The sequence below is a fragment of the Dipodomys merriami genome, unplaced genomic scaffold, assembly GCF_024711535.1.
Source record: "Dipodomys merriami isolate MVZ:Mamm:240054 unplaced genomic scaffold, mDipMer1.0.p SCAF_13, whole genome shotgun sequence".
Lineage (NCBI taxonomy): Eukaryota > Metazoa > Chordata > Mammalia > Rodentia > Heteromyidae > Dipodomys > Dipodomys merriami.
In genome coordinates, this window is record NW_027202604.1 from 6,682,088 (window position 1) to 6,694,817 (window position 12,730).

The following is a 12,730-nucleotide window of genomic DNA, read 5'->3' on the forward strand; positions in this document are numbered from 1 at the left end:
TCCTGTTAGTATTATCCCCACCTATGTTACTCAGCTCACCAAACCTGAGCTCCTCCCTGCTCTGGAGTTCCGTTATACAGCTGGCCACTCCCTCTCTCCTCCCAGACCCACACCCTCATGCCATGGAAATTGGACTTCTGCCATGGAAATTGGACTTGGGACTTGGATGGGGGCAGATGCCAAGTGTTTCCTCTCCCAGGGAGATATGGCCCCTCTAATAAGAAGCCTTATAGTGATGTTTCTCCTGTGCCTACCTACCTCTGTATGGTCCCCTCGGAGGGTTCTGAAGGATCCTTTCAGGTCCTAAGCAACAATGTGTTATGTATTACATAGAAAAATTAAATCTTGGCATTTTTTTCTAGTAAATTTTCTATCAATATGAATAAATCACAAAACACTAATACTGGAAGACACTCTGAGGGATCTAGAGGTTGTTTTTCAAAGGGAAAAATTAGTAACCAATAATTCATCTTAAAACTAGAAGAACTCTTTTTATTATTAGTGCCACTGATAAAAGGAAAATGTCAAATTTAAGGAAAATTACACGTTAATTTTCACAAATTAATCAAAGTTTTATCTCTAAATGTTTCCTATTACTCACTTTTCATAGAAAAGCAAGGTAACTTACTAGATACTATTTATCAAAGAGATGAATCTAGAAGTCATGAAGATGTGCTGCTTTAAAATATATGAAGTACTGATATACAGAAGTACCAAACTGCATCATTCTATAGATCAGATAGTAAATTCTAGGATCAAATAGTAAATTCAAATCTTGTTCAATTTTTTTTTTGGAGGGGGTAGGGAGAATGCTGGTTGGTACTGGGGCTTGAACTCAGAGCCTCAGTGCTGTACCTAGATTTTTCTGCTCAGTTAGCTCTCTACAACTTGAGCCATGGCTCTACTTCTGGCTTTCTGATGGTCCCCTTGAGTGAAGAATCTCATGGACTTTCCTGCCCAGACTGGTTTCAAACTACAATCCTCAAATCTCAGCCTCTTGAGTAGCCAGAATTACAGAGTTACTGAGGCATCAATATACTTTTGTCTAGCTTTTGTTTTTACAACTCAAGATAAAAGAAAGTCAGCTCTTCCAAGGATGAACTTCCCAGGTAACTAATGGGCACTCACTAAATTATAACAACATGTCTGTAATACATGCTTTAAAAAAATTCTTCAATTAAGGGCTGGGAAGGTGGCTCAGTGGTAGAGCGCTTGCCTTGCATGCATGAGGCCCTGGGTTTGATTCCTCAGCACCACATAAGCAAAAGAGCCAGAAGCGGCTCTAGCCTTGAGCTGAAGAGCTGAGGAACAGCGCCCAGGCCCAGAGTTCAGGCCCCACGACCAGACCTTCCCCCCCCCCCAAAAAAATTCATCGATTAAAAACCTAAGTGGAACAAGTTAAATACTGGGATCACAAGGTTAGGAAGGAGGGAAAGCTGTATTCTAACGAAGACTGACTCATCCCAAAATCCTAGCTTTTCTCCCACATTACTTGCCTAAGGTAAGTGAAATTCACACTTGTTAAAGAAACAAATGGGATTTTTTTTGGGGGGGGGAAGGGGAGAGTCAATAGTAGGCCTGAACTCTGGGCCTGGGTGCTGTCCCTCAGCTCTTCAGTTCAAGGCTAGCGCTCTACCACTGGAGCCACAGCACTACTTCCAGCTTTTTCTGTTTATGTGGTGCCAAAGAATTGAACCCAGGGCCTCATACATGCAAGGCAAGTACTCTACCACTAAGCCACCTTCCCAGCCCCTACAAATGTGATTTTTAAGCTGTGAGAACCTAACAAGCACTGTTCAAAATTAATATGCAAAAAAGAAAAGTATTAATCTCTTCTATTTGTATCAGTATGTTCTAATTCACTCCTATTGTCCTATTAGTTCTTCACAGCAATGCTTTAATTTGGAATGACAATAACCTCTAACATCTACCTCAAAGAAAAAAGGACCAGGATGACCTTTTCAATTTGTTTTAATGCCAAACATATCTGTATTTTCAAATTTTCCCCTAACAACATTTTATTTATTCAACTATCCTTTATTCAACACTTATTATAGGCCAAGTACCAAACCTCAATGATTATGCAGTCTGATGGAAAGAGATTATAATTACACAGGAAAAAAAAGTTCAAGCTCCAGGCCCTGAGCTCTTTCCCCGCCACTGGCACAGAAAGGGGGCGGGGGGGAGAGGAGAGGGAGAAAAAGAAAGAAAATAAGAGAAAGTAAGATTTTACTAAACATCATTTATAACATGAAAAATCTGAATGTTGAAAAGTAAAAGTATGATTGAAAGTATTATAATATTTGGAAACATGTTTTTGCAGTGCTGAGGCTCAAACCCCCAGAGCCTCAAATGTTAAACAAGTTTTCTACCACTGATTTACATTCCTAGCTCCTAGAAACCAAAATTGTAAAGGGTTTCTAAAAACATGAAATGATAACAAAAATTTTATATGGAATTAAAATACTATACACAAAATAATCTTAATTATGTTAGATCACAGAAGAGGTTGTTTGTTTGCAGCGCTAGAGATCAAATCCAGGAGTTTATACATACTTAATAACAAAAGTGTCCCACCACTGAGTTATAATCCCAGCCCAGAAGAGGTTTTTATTTAAAGCAACAACAGATCACTTAGGCCCAGTGGTAGGATTATAGGTAATTTATTATCTTTATAAGATGTTTACATATTTGTTTTTCTGGGTAACATTATTCCTTAGTCATGATCCTTATTTGCTAAACTTAATCACTATCTTGCAGTGAGGAAAAATGAGGCATGGGGGATTAAATGACAAAAGCTCACCTTACCAAAGTTTAAGAACTGCCTGGACAAACACTGACTGCTAAGAAAGAAACACACAGGGCTCCTATGGGCTGGAACATACCATAGAAGCCTTAAAGCCAGACCAAAACCAAACTTGCTGGGCTACAAAAACCTCTAAATTTATTCCTCAAAAACTATTAAACAGCAAACATAAGGAGGCAACAAGAAGGGGTGATTTTAAAGGCCTAATATCCAATATATGCAAGGAGCTCAAGAAACTAGCCCCTCCCAAACCTAATAAACCAAACAGGCAGGGGAGCTAAGAAAAGACTTCTCAGAAAAAGAGGTAAGAATGACAAAGCAACACATAAGGAAATGCTCATCTTCTTTGGCCTTAAACGAAATGCAAATCAAAACAATTCTGAAGCTGGACACTGGTGGCTCATGCTTACAATCTGCTACTTCAGGAGGCTGAGATACGAGGATCGCAGTTTGAAGCAAGACACAGAAGGAAAATCATGAGACTCCAGTTAGCCAAGTGGAGCTGTGGCTCAAAGTGGTAGAGTGCTAACCTTGAGCAGCAAAGCTTAAGGACAGCACCAAGGCCCTGAGTTCAAGGACCCCCCCCCCCAAAAAAAAAAACACTAAAAATAAAACAGCTCTGAGATTCTATTTCACTCCAACTAGATTGGGCAACATTGTGAATTCGAACAAGAAATGTTGGCAGGAATGTGGGAAAAAAGGAACCCTATTACACTGTTGGTGGAATGTAAAGTACTACAACCACACTGGACAACAGTCTGGACATTCCTCAAAAAACTGAATATAGATCTCCCTACAAACCAACCATACCACTCCTGGACATCGAATATCACAAGCCAGGATACCATAAAGACACCTGGCACATCTATGTTCATTGCTGCACTATTCATAACAGCAAAGATATGGAAACAGCCCAGATGCCCCACAACAGAATCCAAAAAATGTGGTTAGTATACACAATGGAATTTTACAGAACAATTAGGAAGAATAATGTCATTTTCAGAGAAATGGATGAAACTAGAACAAATCACATTAAGGGGGTAAGCCAAGCTCAATGAGACAAAAAGAGCATGTTTTCTCTGATATGTGGAAATTAGATCTAAAATACTCTGGGATATGATGAATTACATAGGAACACACACACACACGCACGCACGCACGCACGCGCGCACGTGCCCCCACCAAGACAAAAAGAGGATATTCTTAGGACAGAAACACAAAGTCACAATGCCTAAATGCCTCTTTATAGATGTCTTTGTTGTTACTGTTTTCTTGTTGATGATTCTGTCTTTTCTTTATGTATGGTATATTCATGTGTATATCTTCTGGGGAGAGAAAAGAGAGTGAAAAAGTTCAGCAGTGGAGCTCCAGGACACTGATGAAAGTGAACTATACAACCTGGAGATGGGAAAGAGGAACTGGGAGAGTGTGAAGGAAAGCAAGAGACTGTACAAAAGGAAATGTACTCATTACCTCACTCATGCAAATTGTAATCAATTGTACATTACCTTGATAATAATTATCTAATAAAAAGGTTCAATGAAAAATATTTGAACATCTACACATTAGAAGAAAAATACAAAATGTCCACAAAGGGCAGTTTTCAAAACCAGAACAACTGCTTTTAGAAGATATTACAAATTTGAAGACGGTAGTTTACGTAGAAACCATTTGTAGTATCAACTGTGTAACTCAGTAATAGAAAACCTCTCTGGTATGTACTTGGCCCTTAGTTTGATCCCTGGTATAATAAAAACAATACAATAATCACTTAAGAAATCAACTATCTTTTAAGGTGATGATCAAAGATTATATTTGGAAATATGGTTAAGTTCTTTATTCCACTCATACAAAGAATATCTTTTATTTATGAAAAATATATATTATATGACAAATAACACTAATTCACAACCACTGTATCACAAGAGATAACTGTGTCACTCATATATATGACTAGCTATATACTAGTACTACAATTTCAGTAAGATGAATTTTCTAGTGGTTCCCTTACGTAAGTTTAGTAAACTGTTGCATTAACCACTGCAAAAGCACCATCCAGTGGCAAAAGACAGTAAATGCAACTTAAGCAGCAATCACAGCAATAAGCAGTTAAAAAAGAGTTAAGCTCTGCACTGTCTCCAACATATTTAGCAGTAAAGGAAAAGTAAATGGGCTAAAATGATACCAACAATGTCTATTTGTTACCCTTTTTCCAATCAAGCCTTAACCTCACTGTAGAAAGCCTGAAGTCATTTGGAGGTTTTTGTTGAGGGTAACCACAGTCTAGTTTATATTACATAGTAACAGTCTTTGTCTCAACAATAATAATAATAAAGTGTGTGAGGGGTCAATTTCCAGTACAATTCTTCTCATCACCTGACATCCAAGGTAACAATAAATGAGTCATTCTGTTTAAGAGGGGAAGGGAAGTTGGCTGGGGATGTAGCTTGGTGGTATATATACCTAAAACTTACAAGACCATGAGTTAAAATCCCAGCACAGAGGAAAAAGAAAGGGATGGAGGGAGGGAGGATGGGATGGAGGGAGAGAGATTCTTCCTTTTAATTATACTATAAATCTTTTGAGCGTGTTTCAATTTCAAGTAAGAAGTCTACAAGTGGTAAGATGTCTTTACTAGTGTCCAGAAATCTAACACTTCAGAAATTTTGATTTTAAAAAACTTTCACTAAAATTACAGGAGTCATTCACATAAATAAGGACCTGGTGACTAACTCCATGACTGATGTTTAATATGTAAGCAAAGGATCAGCTGCCTGAGTGAATAGAAACATTTATTAGTTTTCCAAGACAAATCTAGTTGCATTATTGTTCACTATTTTCAGCTACTTAATGTTTCTTTCTCTAAGTTACAACTCAATGAATTTAGATTTATAAGCCACTTCCTGCTAAAGTATTATTTGAAGTATTATGTTACAAGATACTAAGTTCTCCACTAACACAGGATCCACTACTATGTATAAAGTATCTCAGATAAATAATTTTGGTTGACACTAAATACTTATTCATTTAAAATTATGTACTTTGGTGTTTTTTCTTTGCGAGCAGTGGGGCTTGCACTCAGGGCCTGAGTGCTGCTGGTCCCTTGGCTTTTTCATCAAGGCTGGCTCTACTTCTGCTTTTTGGTACTTCACTGGAGAAGGTCAGATCTCATCCTCCTCAGAAGCTAGTATAATATGTGTGCCATTGTGCCTAGCTCATAATTATGTATACATTTAAGTTATAAGAGGACACGTAACTAAGTAGTAACAAACTAACTCATTACAAGAGCTGTTTATGTTACTGCCAAGAGACCACTAGAAAATAACCTACCATAAAAGGAATTCCCATACTATTTTCCTCTGGTGAAGCAGGAGTTGTATTGTTTCAATCCCAATCACAAGCCTGTGGCAGAAAACAGGTATCAATAACAAGAATATGCTACCTCTAGAAATGAAGAGCTATGTACTTGAAGATAATGAATTACTTAAAGATGCAATGTAAAACGATACTTTGCATTTTACCTTGAAAAAAATAGAGGCTAGGAATATTTCTCACTGATGTAGTACCTGCCTAAGGTTGTGGGTTCAATCACCAGCACCATAAGAAAGGGAGAGAGGGGTCATAAATTACTAATCTACATAAGAAAATAATCTTTAAAGGCTTTCTTAACATATCAACAAATAATTTTTAAAGGCTTTCTTAACATATGAACAAACCTTTACACGATTCTTGGAACCCCCAACGTGAGATTTGTTCTTTAGAATTCCTAACAAGTTGTCCTCTGAAACTTTAAACACCTATACAAATTTGTTAAAATACATTCATTAGTAACACAGCCAATTACTCATTAATAATTCATACATGGGATAATTCATCTATAGGATCAAACTGCCTATAAAACAAACTATTCAGTCTATACAATCTTTGCATATGAAAAATGTTTTCTAAATACATAAATTAATAAATTGCCATAATACCTCTCACAATAAAAATTATTTTCTACATATATATTTTTTTTTTGGTCGGTCGTGGGGCTAACTCTGGGCTTGGGCACTGTCCCTTAGCTCTTCAGCTGAAAGCAAGCACTCTACCACTTGAGCTACAGCACCACTTCCTACATATATACTTTTAAATTTTAAATCAAAATTGCCAGGTCAGAGTGGCTCACATCTACAAACCTACTCAGGAGGTTGAAACCTGGAGGATCTCAATCCAAGCTAACTCTGAGTAGAAAGTCTGCAAGATTCCATCTCCAATTAACTAGCAAAATGCCATACTGGAGCTGTGGATCAAGTGGTAGAGCACCACAGGCAAGCCTTGTGAGAGGCCCTAAGTTCAAGCCATAGTACTGGAATGCCACACACACACACACACACACACACACACACACACACACACACACACACACACACACACACACACACACACACACACACACACACACACACACACACACACACAAAATCAGGATTATATATTTAATTTGTTTCTCTCTCCAACTCTTCCTACACAACAATCTGGCTCCTACTTATAAGCCTTACATATTTCTCTATAATACTGTTTCAAAAGCCAAACAGAGGAATCGGGCAAAGTGTCCAACAACAAATAAATAAATGATCAAGTGGTGAATGATGAATAAAGAATGTGTGGTATATGAAACATTACACAGCCATAAAAAACTGAAATCATGGGCTGGGAAGGTGGCTCCGTGGTAGAGCACTTGCCTTGCCTGAGGCCCTGGGTTCGATTCCTTAGCACCACATAAGCAAAAAAGAAAAAAGCCAGAAGTGGCGCTGTGGCTCAAGTGGTAGAGCGCTAGCCTTGAGCTGAAGAGCTGAGGGACAGTGACCAGGCCCAGAGTTTAGGCCCCATGACCAGACCCCTCCCCCCCAAAAAAAGAAATGTACTCATTAGGGCTGGGAAGGTGGCTCAGTGGTAGAGTGCTTGCCTTGCATGCCTGAGGCCCTGGGTTCGATTCCTCCGCACCACATAAGCAAAAAGAAAAAAAAAACTGAAATCATGTAATTTACAGATAATAATATCATAGTAAGATAAACCAAGCCCTAGAAGCCAAATGTTTTCACTCTTATGTGGATATTAGACCTAAAAGACACATTCATAAATGTATACATATATATATATATATATATATATACACCTATATATGTATAAATATATGCACACACTCACAGAATGTGATTCTCACTATTGCTATTATGTAGAAAGGTAAGAGGAAGAGGGAGGAAAAAAGGAAGATGGAAAGTGAATAACTTAAAATACAGAATATGGCATAAGAACTTCAATGATAGCTGTTGGTGAATTGGGGAAGCATTAGAAACCAATAAAGTGGGTTATTCTAAGCAAAACACAAGATGCATGTATGTCTGAAATACTATAATGAAAAACCCTTAATGCGATTAATACATACTGTTAAAAGAAAGGTGGGGGGGGGGAGAGTCAGGGGGGAAAAGATGACAAGAACTCAATACAACCTGGATAGGGACTGGGTACCAGCAAGAGGGAGAAGGGCTCATGAAGAGGGTGAATATAGATGAATAGGATCACTGTAGCTTATTTGCATGTATGAATATAAAACCTACTGAAATTGTTTTAAGAAGTGGGAGTGGGATAAGAGAATTATAGAGGGTGAGGGAGATCAGGATACATTGTACACATGTGTGGAAATGTAACTATCAAACTCACTTGTAGGACTAATGTGTGCTAATAAAAACAAAATCTCCAACCCTCTTACCATAACTCATACTATTTCCAAATAAGTTTTTTTTTAATTTAATTTAACTTTATTTGTGAACATACTGTACAGAGGAGTTACAATTACATGGGCAGGATAATGCGTACATTTCTTACCAAGCATTGCAGCCTCCTCCTTTGTTTACCCTTCACATCCCTTCCCATCCTCCCCCCCACCACCAACGTTGTAAAGCTCGTTGTGAAGCTCGTTTTGGACATGACAAGTTGTACTTCTCATTGTTGCAACAGGTCCACCTGTATCCTTAAACAACTGGTTTTTCCCCATCTCCTCCACAAGTTATACTGACATCAAATATAGTGAAAGCAGGGGTTATACTGTGGGGGAGGGACATACAAAGCAACAAAGAGATAATCTTATAAATGCGTTAGAAACACATGCATGAAAGAAAAAAAACATTAAAATACATATCTAAGGGTTCATTTTCCTGACATCACATTATCTGACCTTTTCCGCTTGACTCATACATATACTAGATATTGCAAATAAGGGAAACCATGGGACCTATGATAAGTTTTGTTTTTGAACAACAATAACAAAATGAAACTGAAAGAACTATAAGACCCAAAACAATTTTTGAAAAAGAATGAAGTTGGAAGATTCACATTACTAGAAAGCTAGAGGAAGCTGATGGGTGGAAAAAATCAGCACTACATTCATACAGATTGGACTGTCTTTTGACCAAAATGGAAAGATAATTCAACAAAGAATATTTTTTCAAAGGAATAGTGGCAAAATAAATGGATTATCAGTAACAGAGAAATTTGCTTATATAGTTGTAAAATGTTGAGGTATAAACAAAATAAAACTGATTGGCTATAATAAAAGGAAACAGATGACGAGGATAATGCAGTTAAGAGGTAGAAGATTTTTTACAATTTTTTCCTTTTATTCCTTTAAATATGAAGTATAACGTTACTGAAATTAAACTTTACAAGTTACCCAAATCAATCAGATGAATACCAGCAGTACTAGGCATCACAACTGAATTCTGTTATAGAATCTTATCCTACTCATTATACATAAATTGGTAAGCAGAACCCATGAATTCTACACAAAGTCAATTGCATATCCCATTCCTATGGGATTTTGATTTTGTTTGCTTGCTTGTTTGTTTGGCATTACTAGGGTGTGGACACAAGCCTCCAACTTGATTAAAGACCAGCACTTTTTGATTCTTTATTTTTAGGATAGGATCCTGTACTTTTTGCCTGGCCTGACTGAATTACAATCCTTCTACCTAGGCCTCCTATGTAGTTGGATTTTAGGTTTGACCCATCATACCTCAACATTTGTTTGAGATGGAGTCTTGCTAACCTTCTTGCTCAGGCTGGCTTTGGGCAGTCATCTTCCTGAGTAGCTGGGATTACAGGTATGTGCTATTACACCTAGCCCAATTCCCAAATCTGAGGAGTAAAATTATCTCTAGACATTACAAGAAGATACCTAGCAATAGTGCCCACAGTTGAGAAATAATGAATTAATGGTTTCTTAAGAAAGGTAGCTTATTATAAAAAGAAAATGTATTTTAATAGTTATATTTCTCAAAACTTGGCAAAAACCACTTCTATAAAGCATTAGACTAGTTGTCAATAGTCAAAAGATACTATCTCAATATTAATAACACTGTACTCAAATTATTTGAAAGTTTGACCTTGTAAAAATATAATATGTGTATCACTCTTAAACACAGTATGTTAAGCAAGGTAAACTTTAAGGATTTTATCAATTTACATTTAGCTCATTCAAAAATGTGAGACTGACATCCAAATATATGGAAGGGCAGAGAACTCAAACGCCATGCCTCCAACATGATGAATGAGGTGGTGAAAACTATCAGAATCAACACTTTCATAACTGAGAATGAAAGCAAGACCTTACAATGACCAGGAGAATACTTGAGGAAGGAAAAAGCTGGTGAACTTTGGTAAAAGAAAGCTGTGGCATTTTAACCTACTTACTTACTACACACAACTTGTTGTCATGGAAACAAAAGCCCATTTTGATGTAATTTTTGGCACCGAAGAGACCAATGGGGAACTTATTTCAAAAAATTGTGGTAACATTTTGAAATACTTAGGGGCTCCTAAAAATATGAATGAATTTTAAAAGTAAAAAAAGTGTACGAGGTTCTTAAAGGATTGGCTCAGGGCGTGAGTTCCACTAGTCTTGAAGATTCATAGAGGGACTGTGGAGAAGTTGGTCAAAGAATATGAAGAATTTCAGTTAGAAGCAATAGTGTATTAGCTAGGAATGATGGTCCATGCCTGTTATCCCAGCACTAGAAAGGCTGAGATAGAAGGATAATGAGTTAGAGGCCAGCCTGAGCAACAGAGTGTTTTTAGGAACGTTTGTCTTATATTAGATAAAATGAGATGCAACTCCATAAGTTATTCTTTTATATAGCATATATAAACTGCATAGATAACTGCTCTTTGAGTATTTATAAGAACTGTATATTTTAGGGTTAGTGCAGATCTAGGGTTAGTCTTGTGACTCTGGTAAATAAAGTCACTTGATCTCTAAGGCTGAATCTCCTTAATTCTATTAAGAATGATGCCACTTACCTCAAACCACTCAATACACTTAAAATATTGTTTTTCGGGGCTGGGAAGGTGGCTCAGTGGTAGAGCGCTTGCCTTGCATGCCTGAGGCCCTGGGTTCGATTCCTCAGTACCACATAAGCAAAAAGAAAAAAGCTGGAAGTGGCTCTGTGGCTCAAGTGGTAGAGCACTAGCCTTGAGCTGAAGAGCTGAGGGACAGTGCCCAGGCCCAGAGTTCAGGTCCCACGACTGGACCCCCCCAAAAAAAATTTTTTTTGTTTTTCCCTTCCTTTCCTCCATTCTACCCCAGAGAAGAGTGTTTTTTTGTCTTTAAGAATCAATACAGAAAAGTTGAGCTTACCAGGTAAAAAAACATTTCTACATTACGTGATGGTGCTTTGGGTAGAAGTCAAGAAACTGGGGGTACAAAAGGGCGAAAAAGAAAAAAAAAATCATTCAACCAGAATAACTAGGCTGTATCATAAAATACTGGTATACCCTTAAAGCTATACTCAATCAAATGAATCCGGTAGGATTTTTTTAAGGAAGTCTGAAAAATTACTAATATTGACAATACAACATAAGAAACCATAAAAATGGTAACTATGAAAACAATTGCTTTATTTAAAATTGGGAGAATGTCAAGGTTTTACTTTTTTTGTCTACTAGTTTGAGCCACAGCTCTACCTCTGGTCTTTCAGTGGATTTTGAGAATCTCACAGGGACTTTTCCACCCAGGCTGGCTTTGAACTGTGATCCTCAGATCCCAGCCATCTGAGTAGGATTATAGGCAAGAGTCACTAGCACTCAGCATTACATTTTTATAAACCTAATGTCTGGATTAACAAGAACAGCTAGTCAGCTTGGCATAGGTGGCTCATGCCTATAATCCTAGCTACTCAGGAGGCTGAGATCTGAGGATCACAGCTCAAAGACATCCAGGGCAGGAAACTCAGTGAGACTCTTATCTCCAATAAACCACTCAGAAAACTGGAAGTGGCACTGACTGTGGCTCAAGTGGTAGGGCGCTTGCCTTGAGCTGAAGAGCTGAGGGACAGTGCCCAGGCCCAGAGTTCAAGCCCCACAACTAACAAGAAAAAGAACAGCTAGGCTGGGAAGGTGGCTCAGTGGTAAAGCACTTGCCTTGCATGCATGAGGCCCTGGGTTCCATTCCTCAGCACCACATAAGCAAAAAGAAAAAAACCAGAAGTGGCGCTGTGGCTCAAGTGGTAGAGCACTAGCCTTGAGCTGAAGAGCTGAGGGATAGTGCCCAGGCCCAGAGTTCAGGCCCCACAACCGGACCTCCCCCTCCAAAAAAAAAGAACAGCTAGTCTTATAGCTGCTTCTGTATTCAATCAACTGCAATAAACATATAATATATAATAATATGTTATAATATATAACATATATAATATATATAATAATATATAAAGAAAGGGCTGGAAAGGTGGCTCAGTGGTAGAGTGCTTGCCCTGCATGCATGAGGCCCTGGGTTTGATTCCTCAGCACCACATAAGCAGAAAAAGCTGGAAGTGGGGCTGAGGCTCAAGTGGTAGAGCACTAGCCTTGAGCTGAAGAGCTGAGGGACAGTGCCCAGGCCCAGAGTTCAGG

General features: G+C 38.1%; 1 protein-coding gene across 2 annotated transcripts in view; it reads right to left on the reverse strand.

Annotated features, from left to right (window-relative positions):
- Nucleotides 1-12,730, reverse strand: part of Ankrd28 (ankyrin repeat domain 28) — a 167,228-nt gene that overhangs the window by 115,240 nt on the left and 39,258 nt on the right. The gene's annotated exons all lie outside the window — the stretch shown is intronic.